We start from the raw sequence: 19,797 nt of genomic DNA on the forward strand, positions 1-19,797 counted from the left end.
ATTCTTGAGAGTCCTTTGAACTTCAAGGAGATCCAACCAGTTAATCCTAAAGGAAATCAGTCCTGGATGTTCATTGGAAGGACTGATGCTGAAGCTGAAGCTCCAATACTTCGGCCACCTGATGTGAAGAACGGACTCAGTCGAAAAGACCCCAGTGCTGGGAAGGATTGAAGGCAGGAGGAGAAGGGGATGACTGAGGATGAGATGGTTGGATGGCATCACCGACTCAATGGACATGAGTTTGAGCAAGCTCCGGGAGTTGGTGATGGAGAGGGAAGCCTGATGTGCTGCAGTCCATGGGACTACAAAGAGTCAGACACGACTGAGCGACTGAACTGAAGTGAATTGACTATTAGACACTATGAATTAAGAGTTTTAAGTGCCTTTTTAGTAGCTATGTTACAATGCCAATATAACTAACTCCTTCCCATAGTGCAACAAAGAATATCTAAGAACTGCTCAGATAACATGAGATACTTAAGTGTGTTGGTAAACCAGCAGGGAGAGAGCCACTTGGACTCCTAATGGTGCCAAAGGATGTCAGCTTCCTGAGGCAGGGGCAGGGTCCACTGTCCCCAGCACAGTGGCTGACACAGACGCGATACTCATGGAATTGCTCATCAAACACATTTTCTCACTCATGCAAAATAACAACTCAACTAACTATAGCAGATAACTATGAATACAACTCACTGGCTACCTGCGTCTTTGAAATCTTTAAATGCTGGCACATATGAAGAGAGGCTTGTTAGTTGGCATTTATGGAGAAAAGGATGATACAATATGAGACCTGGAGGTTCTCCTGGAGACTCCCACCCCTTCTGATGCTGTGAAGTGATTGTCATACAAATGGCACTGAACAATAACTGCACCACACTAACATCAAACAAAAGCATTTTGGATTTTCTGACAAACCAGAAATAATTTTCCAGGTGTAGGCAATATACTCATGTTGGCATTTGTAAGTTCTTACATGTGGTAATAAATATTGGGAAGCAGCCATGCCAGTTGTCTTGGGGGTGGTGGAACCATAGTTATTGGATTTATGGTGTTCCAGGTCAAAGCAGAAACTACGTCCTTGCCTTAAGTTCATGCAGGGATTCTTGGTAATATGTGGGGTCAGAATGGAGCTTACACTAACCTGCTTTCCATTAACTTTTACTCTAGCATTTGGTTTTGCAAAGAAACTGAAAATGACTAAAGGCAGTAAATAAAACTCGTGGCTCGATCACAGCTCTGCAGTTGTTTGCCAAAGGTTAGGCACACCGAGTGAATAGCAAGAGGAAAACAACCTAGGAATCTACAGATTGAAAAGATTTAAATGCACTTGTTTCAGCATGTACCCTCATAGGCCTTCTGTTAATAGTAGGATAACTGGTGTGCAGGGTTGCATGTTATAGGGATATTTGGTATATATGACAATCGAGAGAAATGGCACCAAATCCTACTTGGAGTAAAGCCTGACACTCATTCTCTTTATTTAGCAGATTCTCAGCGTGCACATCAGAGTTGAGATGTCTCAACATCACTTAGGGGTTTGGAACAAAACTGAGAGTGGGATCATTTGATTTCAACAGGATGTAAGGGAAACAGAGCTGCCCAGCCCTCAGTGGCTTACTACTGATCTCTTGACTGTATTTAAACCACATGCTGCTGGTCAGGCCACAGAGGGAATGCCTGGAGTAACCCTGAACAGGATAAGGAGAGAATATGTGAACAATATTAATGCATAATGTCTGAAGTCTACAAAGTTAATGTTCCCCCAGGCTTATGGTCCTGAGGTAGAGTGAAGGAAACAGAAGATAAAAGTGGAAGTTACTTTGGCAGGTAATGGATCATGGGGAGAAAAGCCATCATACCTCTTCTACGGGAATGCTGCTTCCTGAAGGAACTTCTAAGGATGTCTGATGGACACTGGGGTCCCTGTGACTTTGGCCACACAGAGGATGCTAATGCAATGACAGCCAAGCAGACAGGGGAGAAAGTGAGAAAATGAGTCCACTCAGCCTTGAGTCCTCCACAAGCTGTCCTTGCTTTGCTCAGAATCACTCTATCATCTCCTTTGAGAGGTTCCCATCTTGGAAAATCTCAGTGGTTCCTTTATAGCAGTGGTTCTCAAACTGGACTGCTTCAAAGCAATCTGGGTGACTTGTTAAAGCATCCATTTCTGGGCCCTTCCCTGAAGATTTGATTAAAAAGCTCTGTAGTGGGACTTGAAAATTTGCATTTCTAAGTTGCCAGTTGATAATGGTCTTGCTGGTCCTGGCAGCAAACTTTGAGACCCATTGCCTTACAGGACACTAGCTAAGATCACGGCATCTGGTCCCATCACTTCATGGTAAATAGAAGGGGAAAAAACGGAAACCATGAAATTAAAATATACTTGCTCCTTGGAAGAAAAGCTATGACAAAGCTAGTGAAAGTGAAAGTCAGTCATGTCCGACTCTTTGCGACCCTATGGACTGTAGTCTGCCAGGCTCCTCTGTCCATGGAATTCTAAAGGCAAGAATACCGGAGTTGGTTGCCATTCTTTTTTCCAGGGAATCTTCCCAATTCAGGGATTGAACCGGAGTCTCCTGTGTTGCATACAGATGCTTTACTGCGTGAGCTACCAGGGAAACTCTAGACAGCATATTGAAAATAGAGGCCTCGCTTTGCCAACAAAAGTCCATATAGTCAAAGCTGTGGTTTTTCCAGTACTCACTTATGGATGTGAGCATTGTGCCATAAAGAAAGCTAAGGTCTGAAGAACTGATGCTTTCCAATTGTGGCACTGGAGAAGACTCTTGAGATTCCCTTGGACAACAAGGAGATCAAATCAGTCAATCCTAAAGAAATCAAGCCTGAATATCATTGGAAGGACTGATGCTGAAGCTGAAACTCTAATGCTTTGGCCGACTGATGCAAAGAACTGACTCATTGGAATAGCCTATGATGCTGGGCAAGTTTGAAGGCAAAAAAAAGGAGGGGGGCTGCTGCAGAGGATGAGATGGTTAGATAGCATCACTGACTCAGTGGACATGAATTTGAGCAAACTCTGAGAACTAGTGAAGGACAGGGGAGTCTGGTGTACTACAGTCTATGTGGTCACAAAGAGTTGGACACGACTTAGCGGCTGAACAACAACAAATTCTGCTGTCTCCCCTCTCTATCATGACGGTTTTTCTAGCTTCCCATCTCAAATGGCAGGACCAGATTACTGGAAGCTTGTTATGTCAAACCTCCAATCTTCCCTGTAACACTATTGCTATGCCACCAGAGCAGCAAAGGAAATTCAATGTGAATGACTGGCAAAGATTATACATTTCTCAAGAGACTCTGATGCATTTTTTGCACAACCAGCTTAATTAAGAATTCTTGGCAGTATATTAACCACAAGCTTATGGATCTCAATGTGCCAATCAAACATAGTAAGAGAAATGCAAATGTCAAAGTACAGACTCTTTGCCTAGGAAGTTCCAATGGCTTAAAGCTGTGTCTTCAGTCAGTTGGCAGAAAGCAATGGGAATAGCTGGGTCTGGTGAGGCTGGGGTTTGCCCATTACAATTTAAATACATATGGCATGGCCTCCAGGACTGAGCTATGCTGTGTCCACGTGGGGCTTCAGGGTGTGAGTATGAAGATAAAAGTCTCTGGCTCACAAACTCACGTTAAGCTAACGACAGCAGCAACAATAGGAACATACCCCAAGATGCTTTTAGAAAACAGGCCTATAAGTCAGGAGCCAAAATCAAAACCTGCACCCAGGTTTGCCTCTATAAGATAACAGAGCAGTCAGATGACAGCTCTGTGTCTGAATATCTAATAAAATAGACATGATAGTAGCTGCCTGTATTTGTTTCATAATAATTCATATCAGAAAAAAAGAGCAGTACATTTAATTATATTAATTTGTCTTTTCAATGACTGCACTAACAAACGGCTACACTATAGAACTGTTATCTACTTGGTGTATCTGGTTCTTGGCTAGATTTGATGATCTATTAACAGTTGAACAACTTGAAACTTAAAACAGGCTAACAGATGGTTGTTAACCTGGTGGTGTTTGCCATTCTTACTGAAGACCTGAATTGAAAGTATAGATAACACATTTATGTGTGATGCAAATTTGGAAGAGATGGGCAATATTTTCTATGAATAAATCAGGAGCCAAATATATTTTCTTTTTAATTTGACTATAAGGTGAATTTAATCAATTGCACTTTAATAGAGTAAATATAAGGATATTCACGAAGATACAGAAAAAGAAATTCAAACAACAAATTCCACCCTATGGATAGGTGACTTAAGAATATTTTAGGTGGAAGAGACTTTAAAATTTCACTGTGAAGCATTAATGTGTTTCAGATTCTAAGACAGTTAATGTGATCTTTGTTGTCTTTAATGGATTATAATGTACAGAATGAAAGAAGTGATGATGTTGCTGTAAATTAGACAGACTATCTCTGGAGTATCCTTCTTAGCTCTGGATACCATGCTGTTGAGTAAAGAGACAAGCAATCAGGTCAAGGAGACAATGGTTTCATATAACGTGCAGTTGAATGAAAAGGGAGGTTGTAGCCCTTATACATGCAAACTGAAGGAAGAAGAAGATATCTGGTTTAAAGTACTTGAAAGATAGTCAGGATGAAGAGAAACAATCAATACTTTTATATGTTGAGTCATAAGGAGGATAATTAGGACCAGAAGGTAGAGAGGCAGATAATAGGTCAGAATAAAAAAAAAAGAAATTTTCTTTCAACTGCTTAATACTTAAAAAAAATGTTTATTAAAATAATTCATGCACACAGTTTACAGAGACAAATAACAGTGCAAAGCATGTAATTTAAAACAACAGCTATTTTCTTTCTCTTCATCCTAGTCCTTGCTTCCCAGAGCAAACATTATGGACTGTTTTCACTTATTCTTCCAATATTTCCCTCTATTTTCTAAACGTTATGTATATTCTGCTCTAAAAACATTAAATCTAAACACTTTTACTATAGAACATGGGAATTTGGGTGTCTATCATCTCCCCTCCTTTTCTCCCAGCAAGTTAAATAACTGTTTCTGGTTAAATCAATATTTAGAATGTTATTTTATATAAATAGCTCATGACTGAGTCACATAAAGTATTGAGGATATTTTCTGTTTTACACAATGTTTTGTTTTTCTTAGAATTAATGATTATCCTATTTTTGCTATTTCCCCTGGGTGCTTTTGTTAATTCATCCTCCAGATTCTCCATCAGAGCTGTAGGGCTTCAATCAATGCAGTAAACATGTTGGTCAATCTTTTAATGCCATTTTTTTTCTCAGGAAAATGCTCTTTGGAGCCTTGAGCTCACTGACTCCTATCTGGCAGCTGTGGGTCTTTTCAACACTCCTTACTTCTTTCTGAAATATTACGTATCCTATGTCTTGTTCTATTTCCCTATTTCAAAGGAACATTTTCCCCAGTAAGCTTCCTCAGAAGGGATGTATGATAAATAAAAATTTTGAAACATGACAATCTGTTTCTGTTCTTTTCTGAAGTTGATTAAGAGTGTTCCTGGGACTAGAATTCTGGATTGGAAATTACACTCTTTCAAATTTTAAAGGCATGGTTTGAATTATTGTTTTCTAACTTTCAAGATTGTTGTTTAGAACCTGAGAATATCATTTGCATATACATTACATTCATTTTTTTATTCTCCTGGAAATTTTTCAGTAAATAATCTTTATACCTTGTTATTGTTCAGTCTCTCAGTTGTGTCTGACTCTTTGTGACCCATGACTGCAGCATGCCAGGCTTCCCTGTCCTTCACCTCTCCCAGAACTTGCTCAAACTGATGTCCACTGAGTCGATGATGCCATCCATTTTGCTCTCTGTCGTCCCCTTCTCCTCTTGCCTTCAAATCCTTCCCAGCATCAGGGGCTTTTCTAATGAGTCAGCTCTTCACATCAGGTGGCCAAAGTACTGGAGGCTCAGCTTCAGCATCAGTCCTTCCAATGAATATTTGAGATTGATTTTCTTTAGGATACATGTTTGATCTCCTTGTTGTCCAAGGGACTTTCAAGAGTCTTCTCCAGCACCACAAAAGTATCAACTCTTTGGCGTTCAGCCTTCTTTATGGTCTGACTCTCACATCAATACATGACTACTGGAAAAACCATAGCTTTGACTATATAGACATTTGTCGACAAAGTAATGTTTCTGCTTTTTAATATGCTGTCTTGGTTGGGCATAGCTTTTCTTCCAAGGAGCAAGTTTCTTTTAATTTCATGGCTGCAGTCACCATTTTCAGTGATTTTGGAGCCCAAGAAAATAAAGTCTGTCACTGTTTCTACTGTTTCCCCTGTTTCCCCATCTATTTGCCATGAAGTGATGGGACTGGATGCCATGATCTTCGTTTTTCTGAATGTTGAGTTTTAAGCCAGTTTTTTTCACTCTCCTCTTTCACCTTCATTAAGAGACTCTTCAGTTCCTCTTCACTTTCTGCCATAAGGGTGGTGTCATCTGCATATCTGAGGTTATTGATATTTCTCCTGGCAATCTTGATTCCTGCTTGCGATTCATTCAGTCTGGCATTTTGCATGATGTACTCTGCATATAAATTAAATAAGCAGGGTGACAATATATAGACTTGATGTACTCTTTTCCCAATTTTGAACCAGTCCATTTTTCCATGTCTGGTTCTCACTGTTGTTTCTTGACCTACATACAGATTTCTCAGCAGGCAGGTCAGGTTGTCTGGTATTCCCTTCTCTTTAAGAACTTTCCAGTTTGTTGTGATCCACACAGTCAAAGGTTTTAGCATAGTCAGTGAAGCAGAAATAGATATTTTTCTGGAATTCTCTTGCTTTTTCTATGATCCAATGGATATTGGCAATTTGATCTCTGGTTCCTCTGCCTTTTCTAAGTCCAGCTTGAACATCTAAAAGTTCTTGGTTCACGTACTGTTGAAGAATCGCTTGGAGAATTTTGAGCATTACTTTGCCAGCAAGTGAGATATGGAGATGACACCACCCTTACATCAGAAATCAAAGAAGAACTAAAGAGCCTCTTGTTGAAAGTGAAAGAGGAGAGTGAAAAAGTTGGCTTAAAACTCAACATTAAGAAAACTAAGATCATGCCATCTGGTCCCATCACTTCATGGCAAATAGATGGGGAAACAATGGAAACAGTGACAGACTTTATTTTGGGGGGCTCCAAAATCATTGCAGATGGTGACTGCAGCCATGAAATGAAAAGACCCTTCCTCCTGAAGAAAAGTTATAACCAACCAAGACAGCATATTAAAAAGCAGAGCCATTACTTTGCCAACAAAGGTCCATCTAGTCAAGGCTATGGTTTTTCCAGTAGTCTTGTATGGATGTGAGAGTTGGACTCTAAAGAAAGCTGAGCGCTGAAGAATTGATATTTTTGAACTGTGGTGCTGGAGAAGACTCTTGACAGTCCCATGGACTGCAAGGAGATCTAACCAGTTCATTCTAAAAGAAATCAGTCCTGAATATTCACTGGAAGGACTGATGCTGAAGCTGAAACTCCAATCCTTTGGCCACCCGTTGCAAAGAGCTGACTCATTTGAAAAGGCCCTGATGCTGAGAAAGACTGAAGGCAGGAGGAGAAGGGGACGACAGAGGATGAGATTGTTGGATGGCATGACCGACTCAATGGACATGAGTTTGAGTAAACTCCGGAAGTCGGCAATGGACAGGGAGGCCTGGTGTGTTGCAGTCCATGGTTTTGCAAAGAGTCGGACATGACTGAGCGACTGAACTGAGCTGAACTGAGATGAGTGCAATTGTGTGGTAGTTTGAGCATTCTTTGGCACTGCCTATCTTTGGGATTGGAATGAAAACTGACCTTTTCCAGCTCCGTGGCCACTGCTGAGTTTTCCAAATTTGCTGGCATATTGAGTATAGCACTTTAAGCAGCATCATCTTTTAAGATTTGAAGTAGCTCAGCTGGAATCCCACCACCTCCAGTAGGCTTGTTCATTGTGATGCTTCCTAAGGCCCACTTGACTTCACACTCCAGGATGTTTGGCCCCAGGTTAGTGATCACACCATCATGATTATCTGGGTCATTAAGACATTTTTTGTATAGTTCTTCTGTGTATTCTTGCCACCTCTTCTTTATATCTTCTGCTTCTGCTAGGCCCATACCATTTCTGTCCTTAATTGTGCCCATCTTTGCATGAAATGCTCCCTCGTGTCTCTAATTTTCTTGAATAGATCTCTAGGTTTTTACATTTTATTGTTTTCCTCTATTTCTTTGCATGGATCACTTAAGAAGGCTTCTTATTACTTTTTTATCATATTGTATGTATATAATGTATTTTCTATAATATTTCTTATTATTTCTTATTCATATTATATTTTCTTTTTATTATTTCTCTCCTTGATATTCTTTGGAACTCTACATTCAAATGGGTATATCTTTCCTTTTCTCCTTTGGCTTCCCTTCTTTTCTCAGCTATTTGTAAGTCCTCCTCAGACAACCATTTTGCCTCTTTGCTTTGCTTTTTCTTGGGGATGGTCTGGATTCCTGCCTCCTGTTACAATGTTATGAACCTCCATCCATAGTTCTTCAGACTCTCTATCAGATCTAATCCATTGAATCTATTTGTCACTTCCACTGTATAATAGTAAGATATTTGATTTAGGTCATACCTGAATGGTCTAGTGGTTTTCCCTACTTACTTCAATTTAAGTCTGAATTTGGCAATAAGGAGTTCATTATCTGAGCCGCAGTCAGTTCCTGGTCTTGTTTTTGCTGACTATATAGAGCTTCTCCATCTTTGGCTGCAACGAATATAGTCCATCTGATTTCAGTATTGACCATCTGGTGATGTCCATGTGTAGAATCTTTTATTGTGCTGTTGGAAGAGGGTGTTAGCCATGACGAGTGCTTTCTCTTGGCAAAGCTCTGTTAGCCTTTGCCATGCTTCATTTTGTACTCAGAACAAACTTGCTTCTTACTCCAGGTATCTCTTGACTTCTTACTTTTGCATTCCAGTCTCCTATGATAAAAAGGACATCTGTTTTTGGTGTTAGTCTAGAAGGTCTTGTACGTCTTCATAGAATCATTCAACTTCAGCTTCTTTGGCATTAGTGGTTGGGGCATACACTTGAATTACTGTGATATTGAATTGTTTGACTTGGAAATGAACAGAGACCGTTCTGTCTTTTTTTGAGATTGCACCCAAGTGCTGCATTTCAGACTCTTTACTAGTCTGAAACTTCTTAGTGATTTGCATTAATGTGGAGTTTTTTGTTCATTGTGTGGGATATTTCAGAAACTCTTGGCCTGCAGTTTTGAGACATTTTCTCATGTTCTCTATTAGTTTTTTTTTTTTTTTGTATTTTTAAAATTCCTTTTCTAGTAAAACGCGGTGCCTCCTGGATCTAATTTTCTCATGCTCTTTCTTAATCTTTATCTTTTTGTAATTTGCTTTATATTCTGAAGAGTTACACAACTTTATCTTTCAATCTATCAGAATTTTTATTTCTATTAATGTGTTTTTGATTCTCAAGAGTTCTTGTTTGTTTTCTGAAAGTTCTGTCTTAGAGCATCTCATTTTTAATTTTATGAATAAAATTTATCTCTTTGAGAAAAATTTAGCTTAATATTCTCTGCGCTATCTTTCTCCTCCAAGTTCCTTTTTGTATCCTCACTTTGAATTGATTTGAACTCATTCTTTCATGTTAGAGTCTTTCCTAAAAATAAAGGCTGGGATGTCCTTTCAAATTCTAGAGTGAGTCTGTTAGATCAGGTTCCCTGGGAAATAGATTGTATAGTAAGTTTACTTGGGATTTTCTTGGGATCAACACCTGAGAGGATGAGAGAGAAATTGGTAGAAATATTGTTTCAATCACTTACCGGGCAATAACAGGGAAAGCTCTGGTACTGGGATGACACCTCAGAGATATACTAAATTGAGGCAAGTGTGCTGGAATTGGGTTTTCCTCTGGGAAAGATTGTAATCATCTACAAATCACTGGATTGGGTTTGTCCTCTGGGCAAGGCAGCTGTCTTCATTTGGGGTGATTTCCAGAAAGGAAATCAGCTATGATCCATAAGCCACTGATACATCCAACAACTGGGAGAATTGCCTCAGCCCCTGAAGGGTGAATCCGGAATCCACGAGAGCATGGTAATTAAGTGCTGTGATGTGCATGAGCTTAGGCAAATGGTAGACCTCACCACAAGGTGATCATTTTGGGAGAAAGATCACTTAGGGAGATTCTTAATTGTCAGTATCAGAGATATTTCCCCTGGGCTGTTACATTCCCACAGATGAAATGGGGGAAGGAGTTGGGCGGTGACTACCGTGTTAGCAGACCAGCTGAGGGGCTCAGTGTTCAGTATGCAGATCTACACTTAACCCCTTGTTTCCAGAAGATGCTTCACAGTCCTCTGTGCCTGGTGTCCAAATGACAATCTTTACAGTTCAACATCTTCAGAATGTAAATCCATATGCCTGGGTGGGAGGGAGAAGAGTTCACTGGCTTTATGAGGTGAGAGAGAGAATCTGGGTGTCTGACTTTTTTAAAAGCAACCTTCCAATAAACTCTCACTTTCAGCCCCATATCACCCCTCAGATGTACCTGAGCCTTTCCATGGTTTGTCTTCCCCCTTGCAGATTTAAAACTCAGCCTCTCTGTTCTGCCAAATCAGCCTCCAAAGTTTCACTAACATCCGTGGCTCTTGCGGGATTTTTCAAAAGCAATGCTATACTTGTTTTACTTGGGTTTTTGGTGATGAAAAAGGAGATAAACCGGTTGCTTAGTATTTCATGTTTGACTTTAGTTACAGTAATTACTTTCTGTAATTACAGAGGTGCCATGTGCTATCTCAAGAGATGATGTTTCTCAACCACTGGAGGTGTTCAAGCAGAGAATGGACAATCACTCAAGAGGGATGCTGACAGGATCTTGCCTGATTGGAATTAGGAGATCATTTCACCCAATCCTGGGGCTTCCCTTGTGGCTCAGTTGGTAAAGAATCCACCTGCAACACGGGAGACCTGGGTTTGATCCCTTGGTTGGGAAGATCCCCTGAAGAAGGGAAAGGCCACCCACTCCAGTATTCTGGCCTGGAGAATTCCATGGACTGTATAGTCCATGGGGTCACAAAGAGTCGGACACGACTGAGTGACTTTCACTCACTTACTAACCCAATCCTGAGCTTCTACAGTTCTGCATAATATAGGAGAAACAACTTTATTACAGGAAATGGTACATGATAGTCAAAGAACAAGACTTTATGTATTAAACTTCTCCATTTGATAGATAGCCCTTAATATTCAAGGTCCTTTTTGATTTTTCTTCTATTTACCATGTGGGTTCAACTCACAATACTACTCAACACAGTTTATTCCCATCAATCAGATGTACCTAGTAATGTCTGAATATCAGTAGTGAGGGTAATTAACCAACACCCAAGGTGAGATCATACATACATAAGAAGGGAAAAGTGAATTACGTATTTCAGTTGTGTATATAGACTCATTAATGGATAAGTTAGTCAAAGTGATCAGTGGCCATGGAACTCTCTTTTGGGCTATTTATACTCTAGGAAGTCTTCCCTGGTAGATCCAATGGTAAAGAAAGTGAAAGTGAAAGTCACTCAGTCGTGTCCACCTCTTTGCGACCCCACAGTTCACGGAATTCTCCAGGCCAGAATACTGGAGTGGGTAGCCGTTCCCATCTCCAGGAGATCTTCTGAACCCAGGGATCGAACCATGGTCTCCTGCACTGCAGGCAGATTCTTTCCCAGCTGAGCCACAAGGGAAGCCCAAGGATACTGGAGTGGGTATCCTATGCCTTCTCCAGCGGATCTTTCGGACTCAGGAATCGTACTGGGGTCTCCTGCATTGCAGGGGGATTCTTTACCAACTGAGCTATCAGGGAAGCCCCCAGATGGGAAAGAATCTGCCTGCAATGCAGGAGCCTGAAATGCAGGAGACCTGGGTTTGATCCTTGGGTCTGGACGATCCCCTAGAGGAGGGCATGGCAAGCCACTCCAGTATTCTTGCTGGAGAATTCCACGGACAGAGGAGCCTGGTGGGCTACAGTCCATGGGGTCATGAGTAAGCAACACAAACACACACGCACACACACACTTTAGGAATCAAATTTAGATCAAGTTTTCCACTCACATCTCTTGAAATTATTTGGGAAAGTAGACCAAGTGTTCTGTTTGATTTCTGTGTTATTACATTTTAGATAATTCAATACTAAGAGGTAATATTTATACAGCCCTTACCCTGCCAGACAGAGCTCTAAAGCTTGGGCATGCATAAACACATTTAAACCTCACAATAAAGTCTCATAGTAAATTCTCATAATAAAACTGTATGAGATAAGATAGAGTTTTATTCTCATTTTATAGATGCTGAAACTGGGTCACAGGAAAATTAAGTAACTTACCCAACACCACACAGCAAGTGAAAGAGCCAAGATTTGAACCACATTCTGATTTTGCTCTAGACTCCAAGCTCTCAACTGCTGGGTTGCTCTGATCTTTGTAATCAAGGTCAGACACTTTTACACAATGAGAAATATTTGATATAACATACTGTGTCATACAATGTATTATACAACAGTGTACAATTCCAACAAGTTCTGCAAGTACTGCTCCCAATTAGACCAGCCGAAAGCAGCGCTCAGTGAATAGCATCTGGCATTAGTCAACAGAAAACATACAGTCTGCCCTCAGGATACTGGAAGACCACATATTTCTTTGATGACCAGACAAAAGCTGTTACAGCTTGACAGGCAAGTTCTGATTCATCCGCCATATTCACCAGATATTGCACGTTCAAATTTCCGTTTATTTTTGTCTTTACCAAACTGTCTTAATGGAAAAATTTCAGTTCCATGAAAGACTGCAAAGGGCATCTGAAATAGTTATTTGCTCAAACAGATAAAAAGTTTAGGGAAGATGAAATTATAAAGTTGCCAGAAAAATGGCAGAAGGTAGTGGAACAAAACAGTGAATATATTGTTCAATCAGTTCTTAGTGAAAATGGAAAAAAAAAAAAAGGAGACTTTCCCTGGTGGTCCAGTGGTTGAGATATGGTACATACACATTTTAATATTTGCACATTTATTATGGTCTAGATTAAGCCCTCATGAGCATTTTAAAAGCATGTTTCACTTTTTTACAGATTGACAAACCTCACAAATTTTTCTTGTGTATTACACATATGTAGCTATATTAAATATGTGATGTGTGGATAAATGATTAATACTAATATACAATATATGTCTGTATGTACATTGTATATAATATCATACATAATTGATATATATGTGTGTATTATGTGCACATATATTTATAGTTAATATAGTATATAGTTAAACATAATATAATATATATAATATGTAGTTAATATAGCACTATAATATATATTATATAATTAATGGGCTATACATAAAACATATAACATATAATTAATATATGCATATACATAGATATATATATATGAGTATGTTTACATATCTCTGTATTACCATATTGCTTGTGACTTTCAGATTGCATTGCTCAAATAGCTAGAATGATAGAAGACACAAATCCTTGTAATCCGTTTTGGGGCTTCTTTTTTTTTTTAAGATTTATTGCTCTGGACTGAAGAATCTCCAGTTCCATTATAAAGGCACACTTTTTCTCTAGGGAAAGAATGTATGTATTTCAAACACTTATTTTGAGGGGATAGATATGTTGATGACTGTTTGGATAAAACTATTCCACCAGATGTCACTGTTTCCCTTTCAGTGGAAGTGATTTGCCATCAAATAGTTTCTAAGATACTGTAAATAAATTAAAATGAAGTAAAGAATTCCCTTGTATATGGGTGAGTCAGTCAGCACACATTTTGTCTACAAAGAAACACATGTTGATATCCAACACAGTCCTGCATGTTAACGTTAATATCGGTGCATACAGCTTTCTAAGCAAAGAGCTTGATGTATATGATATTGCTACACATTAAAGAGAGGGATTCAAGTATAATACAAGGATACCTTTAGCTTTTAAGAAAAATGTAGGTAAAAGTAATTTTCTTGTTAAAAAGTAAGGATTTCAATTAGTTCACGAAGCCTCACTGCCACCTTATTGCTTTATCCTTTATTCTGGGGGGTTGTTGACCCCTTCCCAACCTTGCTGACCCAAATATAGAAGATTTAGTTATAAAAATACCAGAAAAGAGAAATATGCAAATTTCCCAATCTTGTCCTTAAGACCCCTAAATTCATTTGTATCATCTTTCTGTGGGATTATCTGCCATCCATTTCAATTAACCAGATCAGGTATGGAGGGCTTAACTTGATTGTGCATGGGCTAAGTATGAGGGTCAGTTTTATCTCAAGCTGTTTTCTTGTCATATTTTATTTTCCTGCCTAAAATGCCTTAGCCATGAGACCTTGAGGGCAGATACACAGAGCGGGGATAAAACACAAAATAGAACATTTCAAATTGTGTTATTCTTTTTAGGAGTCAGTATTCTTTCTAACAGACATGTTGGAAGACACATAACTTGCTAAGTCAACATAAAAAGTAGTGTGAATGGATGACATATATTAATTCTATGAGCAAGTATTTATTTAACTTTGCTACACTTCCAATATTTTGATAGGGAGTGAAGATGACATGAAGACATGAAAGATAAGCTCCCAATCCTCTGGGAGCTTCCAGTCTAATAAGGAAGAAGGACAGGAAAGGGTGTGTAACGTGCCCTTAGGGCAATGGCAGGTGTATTCATATATGTAACACTATAGACTGACTGGTTAAAGTGAGGGGTCTGAGTTCATATTCCAGGAGCCCTAGTTGCCCACTGAGGTTTGCTTATGACGTTTCACTAACAATAGACCTTGAAGGAAACACCTAGTTCAGGATATTAATAAACAGGTAAAATAAAGTTTAAAACAGGTACATTATATAACTGGACTTCCAAGAGACTTATTTCACAATAGTGTTTTATTCCAGCAGAAATAAGTTTATCTTTAGAGATTCCCTAATATGCTCATAGGTTTAACACCACCCCACCTGATTGAATTTAGAAACACACTCTTCTCCACAGTAAGGCATCTGTTTATTTTAATAACATAAATCTGACTGTGGGTAAAGAGAGGATGTCGAGTCTTCTTTTCCTCTGTAGATGCCTAATAGGTGTTAATATAAAATAGAGGATTATTGTGGAGAAGGAAATGGCAGCCCACTCCAGTATTCTTGCCTAGAGAATCCTGTGGACTGAGGAGCCTGGTGGGCTGCTGTCCATAGGGTCGCACAGAGTTGGACACGACTGAAGCGACTTAGCAGCAACAGTAGAGGATTATTGGTCATTTTATTTAATTTTTATAGCTAGATAACTACATAGATTTTAATCAAAAGAAATGACTGTTTTTCTTCCCATAGTAGTATTGTTTTATTTCTTGGCTAAGGTGAGGAGAGTCTTTACTTTAGTTTTGCATTGTTTATATATAATTATATATTTATATATACATATTATATTAATATATAATATATAAATATATTATAATATTTTATATAATATACAATGTTATAATATAATATATAATAAAGAGTAATAATATAATATATAATATACTATATTATATAGTATATATAATATATAATATAATAATATAATAATAAATAATTATATAATAATGTATAATATTATATTAATATATAATATACATTATATATAATAATATACATATAAATATAATTATATATTTATATAAGTATATTATATTTTATATTTTATGATGTTTATAATATTTTAAATATAATATATAATATTATAATGCACAATATCATGTATTAATATTAATATATAATATATGTATAACTACAATAGTAGAACTATTTACTCAGATCACAATTGCTTTCCACCATTTTTCCTGCTTTGTGACTTTTTAATGTAAAATTGCATTTCTCCATTCACGTGTGTTTGCTCTCCTTTCTCATTTAAAAAAAATATTGGAACATCTAAATTGCCTATATTTAGACATGGACTCAGAACTGTTTCATGCTGAATAGCTCAGGTTTGCAGGGTCCAATCCTCCAAGGATTTTCTGAACTGCTCTTGCTTTTTGGTGTGTTTTCCTCACATGAATCGAGATATTTCACCATGTAGTCGCACAGAAATGTTGATCAGAATGTGAGATGTCTCCTCACTTCTTGACAAAGCTAGTCCCTCAGTCTGGAAGGTTTTCCCTACTGTCCACTTTGACTTCATTAACTCCTACCCCAAATTAAAATGTTGATTCCTTTGTTAAAGCTGTCTTTCCTCAACCCTTCTTCCCCAGTTTCCTCCCACAATACAAGCATAGGCTTGGGAACTTGCAGAAAATATTACTCTAGATCCAGGCAATTTTGGTCGATTCTAATTAGGAATTTAGTTTTTTTCTCCTCTCGTTGATAGGGCAAGGGTGAGGATGAAGATGAAGATGAGGGTAGGGAAGGAACGCCCTTTAGTTCCTCCTCCTTCACTCTGCATCAACCATAAGAAAGTTCCTTTCCAACCAACAAAAGGTGATTAAAAAAAAATTACTTTGGGAGTGGCCTAATTGGAAATATAAAATAAAGTTCTACTATGATCATCTTAGAAGCACAAGATAATTTTCTCTCAACTGGTAATTACTTCTGCTTCAAAATAACTTTTTCCTTACATCTGCCCATTCTTGATTCTTCCCTAAGTATATTCATTATCAAGCTATTAATTCCTCTTTCTGCAATATTCCTTCTCTCCCTTTCCCCAAGACAATGACTTAAAATAATCCTCCTTTTTTTTTCTCTCTCTCTTTACAAACATGCCATCGTTTCTTATATTTTAATGAGTAACCTTGTTCCTTAGTGATTTTTCTCCAGTTCTGGCTCAGGACCCTCAGGGCCTAGGGCACAGAAATCTTTCTGGGAAGGCCTAGTAATGTTCTTTTGGGTTTTGGTTGTGGTTTCCTGAAACTTGTTTCTCTCAAAACTCTATTTACTCTTCTGTTATGCATTGAAACTTGCTATTAAATTACATTTTGACATGTAGTTCTCCATTCCTTTGTAGGTAATATTTGCTCTTTCTGAAATCTCTAGTTACTACGACTCCTTGCTACTATTGTAATATTTCAAAATTATGTGTTTTGGTGAGATATCTTTCTCATTCTGTTGTGCTGGGCACTTGATGAGCCCTTTTAATCAGCAGAATAATGTATAATCACTCTAAGAAATTTTCTTCTACAAGTGATTTATGAAATATTATATTTAATGGTTAAGAATGAGAGTTCTGGAGTTCTGAAGCATGCTATTTGATATTAAGCAATTTAAAAAAATATGTCTTTATTCAGTCATAAAAGAGAATGTAAAAAAATATGTCTTTATTCAGTCATAAAAGAGAATGAAATAGTGCCATTTGCAGCAACATGGGAAGACCTAGATATTGTCATACTAAATGAAATAAATCAGACAGAGAAAGACAAATAGTACATCACTTATATGTGGAATATAGAAAATAGGACAGATTTCTTATTTACAAACAGAAACAGACCCACAGACATAGACCATCATTGCCAAAGGAGAAGGGAAGGAGGAATCCATCAGAAGTATGGGATTAACGATGCACACTACCACATATAAAATAGAGAGATAACAGTGCCTTACTGCATAGCACAGGGAAGTACATTCACTATCTACAATGGAAAAGAATAAGATATATATATATATACATGTATAAACAAATTACTTTGTTGTACACCTGAAACTAACACAATATTGTAAATCAACTCTTTGCTGTTGTTTAGTTGCTCAGTTATATCCAACTCTTTTGTGACCGCATGGACCGTAACCCGTCAGGCTCCTCTATCCATGGGGTTTTCCAGGCAAGAATACTGAAGTGGGTTGCCATTTCCTTTTCCAGAGCATCTTCCTGACGCAAGGACTGAACGCCTCCTCTTGCCCTGGCAGGTGAATCTTTACCACTGAGCCACCTGGGAAGCCCCAATCAACCGTACTTCAATTTTTAAAAAGCAGCCACAGAAAATATGTAAACAAATGAAAATAATATTTTTGTTTCTCAGTTTTCTTGTCTAAAAATTGAGATAATAATGTAACCCTATTTCACTGAGGTCTTCTAGGATTAAATAATTTTAATTTTATTGAAAAGTACTTAGAAACATATGACTGCTATTGTTCTAGAGAACTCTGCAATAGTAGTCATCCATTTAAAAAAAATTACTATGAGATTTTATGTAAATATGATGAATGGAAGCAGTTGATTTTTCCAAAATATCTCTGAAATAGATAGGTGTAATGAGAGTGCCTTTTTTCTTCTTGATTTTTTTAAATTTTTTAAATTATTAAAGTGTGATAACACATTTATAGGAGACTTGGAGATTACAAAGTTACATATAGTTACATTATATATTACAATTAATTTTTTAAGTAGATAAAAATTTTTAGTTGAAATTTCAATATCAAACTCTCAAAAATCAATAGACTGAATAGACAGAAAAGTAGATCTGAGAAGCACTATGAACCAATTCAACATAATTAAGACTAATACAATTTTCACACAAGATGCAAATTCTATTCAAATTCTATTCATAGATTACAAACCAGGAGACACTCGAACATATCCATAGGCATAAAACAAGGTACAAAATTTCATGGTCTAAAGGTATTGAAATCATACAAAGTCTGTCCTCTTATCATGTGGAATTATGTTACAAATCAATATCAAGAGATATTTGAAAATAACTCACATATTTTAAGTGCAATGTTCTGTTCACTGAGGCCATATTTACCCATCTGCCATTTACCACCTTGCCCTTTATAAACTTTGCAGTTGAACAAAGACATTTCCTGATAGTTTCATGAATCTTTTCTATTCTTTCAATGCTTCAATGCTTTGCCAAAGGAGAACCTTCATTCTGCATAATGATCTCACACAATTTTTAGCCATGCCAGAGAAGAGAACATTAAAATCCATCACTAAGTGATGTTATTTGGATTTGTGGCCTCTCTCCAGAGGCCACTGTGCTCATTAAACAATGAATTGATTAGATTCACTCAAAAGAGGAGTTGTTCACTTATGACAGATGTAATATTGATCATATCCTTCATTTAATAAGTCATCCAAGTATAATTCAATGCAAGCTACTGGAATAAATTACCATCCATATTCATCTTACTTGACTGTTTTATAATACCAAAGAGGAGCAAGAACAACAGCATAAAAATTTTCATGTTGCAATGTAAACAGTGGGCAGCCTCTGCAGCAGGACTGGGCATTTCTGCTGTGAGAAGTGACAGAAGTCTGGTCTTTGTCAGAAAATCAGACCATGCAAGTCTAGCTCCATCTGGCTGTGAGTGATTTGTGATCAGACACATTAACAGGAGGGTAAGGATGGAAGTCCCTTAAAAAGGTCTACCAAGTCTGTCCTCTCTATCGCTACACGGATCTCTCCCACTGTGTCCCTTTGTGATGGATTTCTGCTTATTCTAAGTCGCTGTGATTTAGAACATAGGCAGTAACATCTGTTCTTTTCAGAGCGTGGATGCTAATGAACCGACAGGCAACCTGAGAACAGCTGAGAGAACCCGTGAGAAAAAGATCAAAATCTAAACGAAGTGAGTGTTCTGAACAGGGTGTCAGATGCAGAAGTAGAGATTATATGTAGCACGATTATATGCTACAGAAGCTGGTGAAGAAAAACATGTAACAGCAGAATTAGACTCACTCTTTTTATTTCTGTACCTCTAACTTTCTATTTTAACACTACAAACTGGCACAAACCACATTACTGAGGAACTGCACTCACTTAGATCACTTTT

The sequence above is a fragment of the Cervus canadensis genome, chromosome 32 (genome assembly GCF_019320065.1).
Source record: "Cervus canadensis isolate Bull #8, Minnesota chromosome 32, ASM1932006v1, whole genome shotgun sequence".
NCBI lineage: Eukaryota > Metazoa > Chordata > Mammalia > Artiodactyla > Cervidae > Cervus > Cervus canadensis.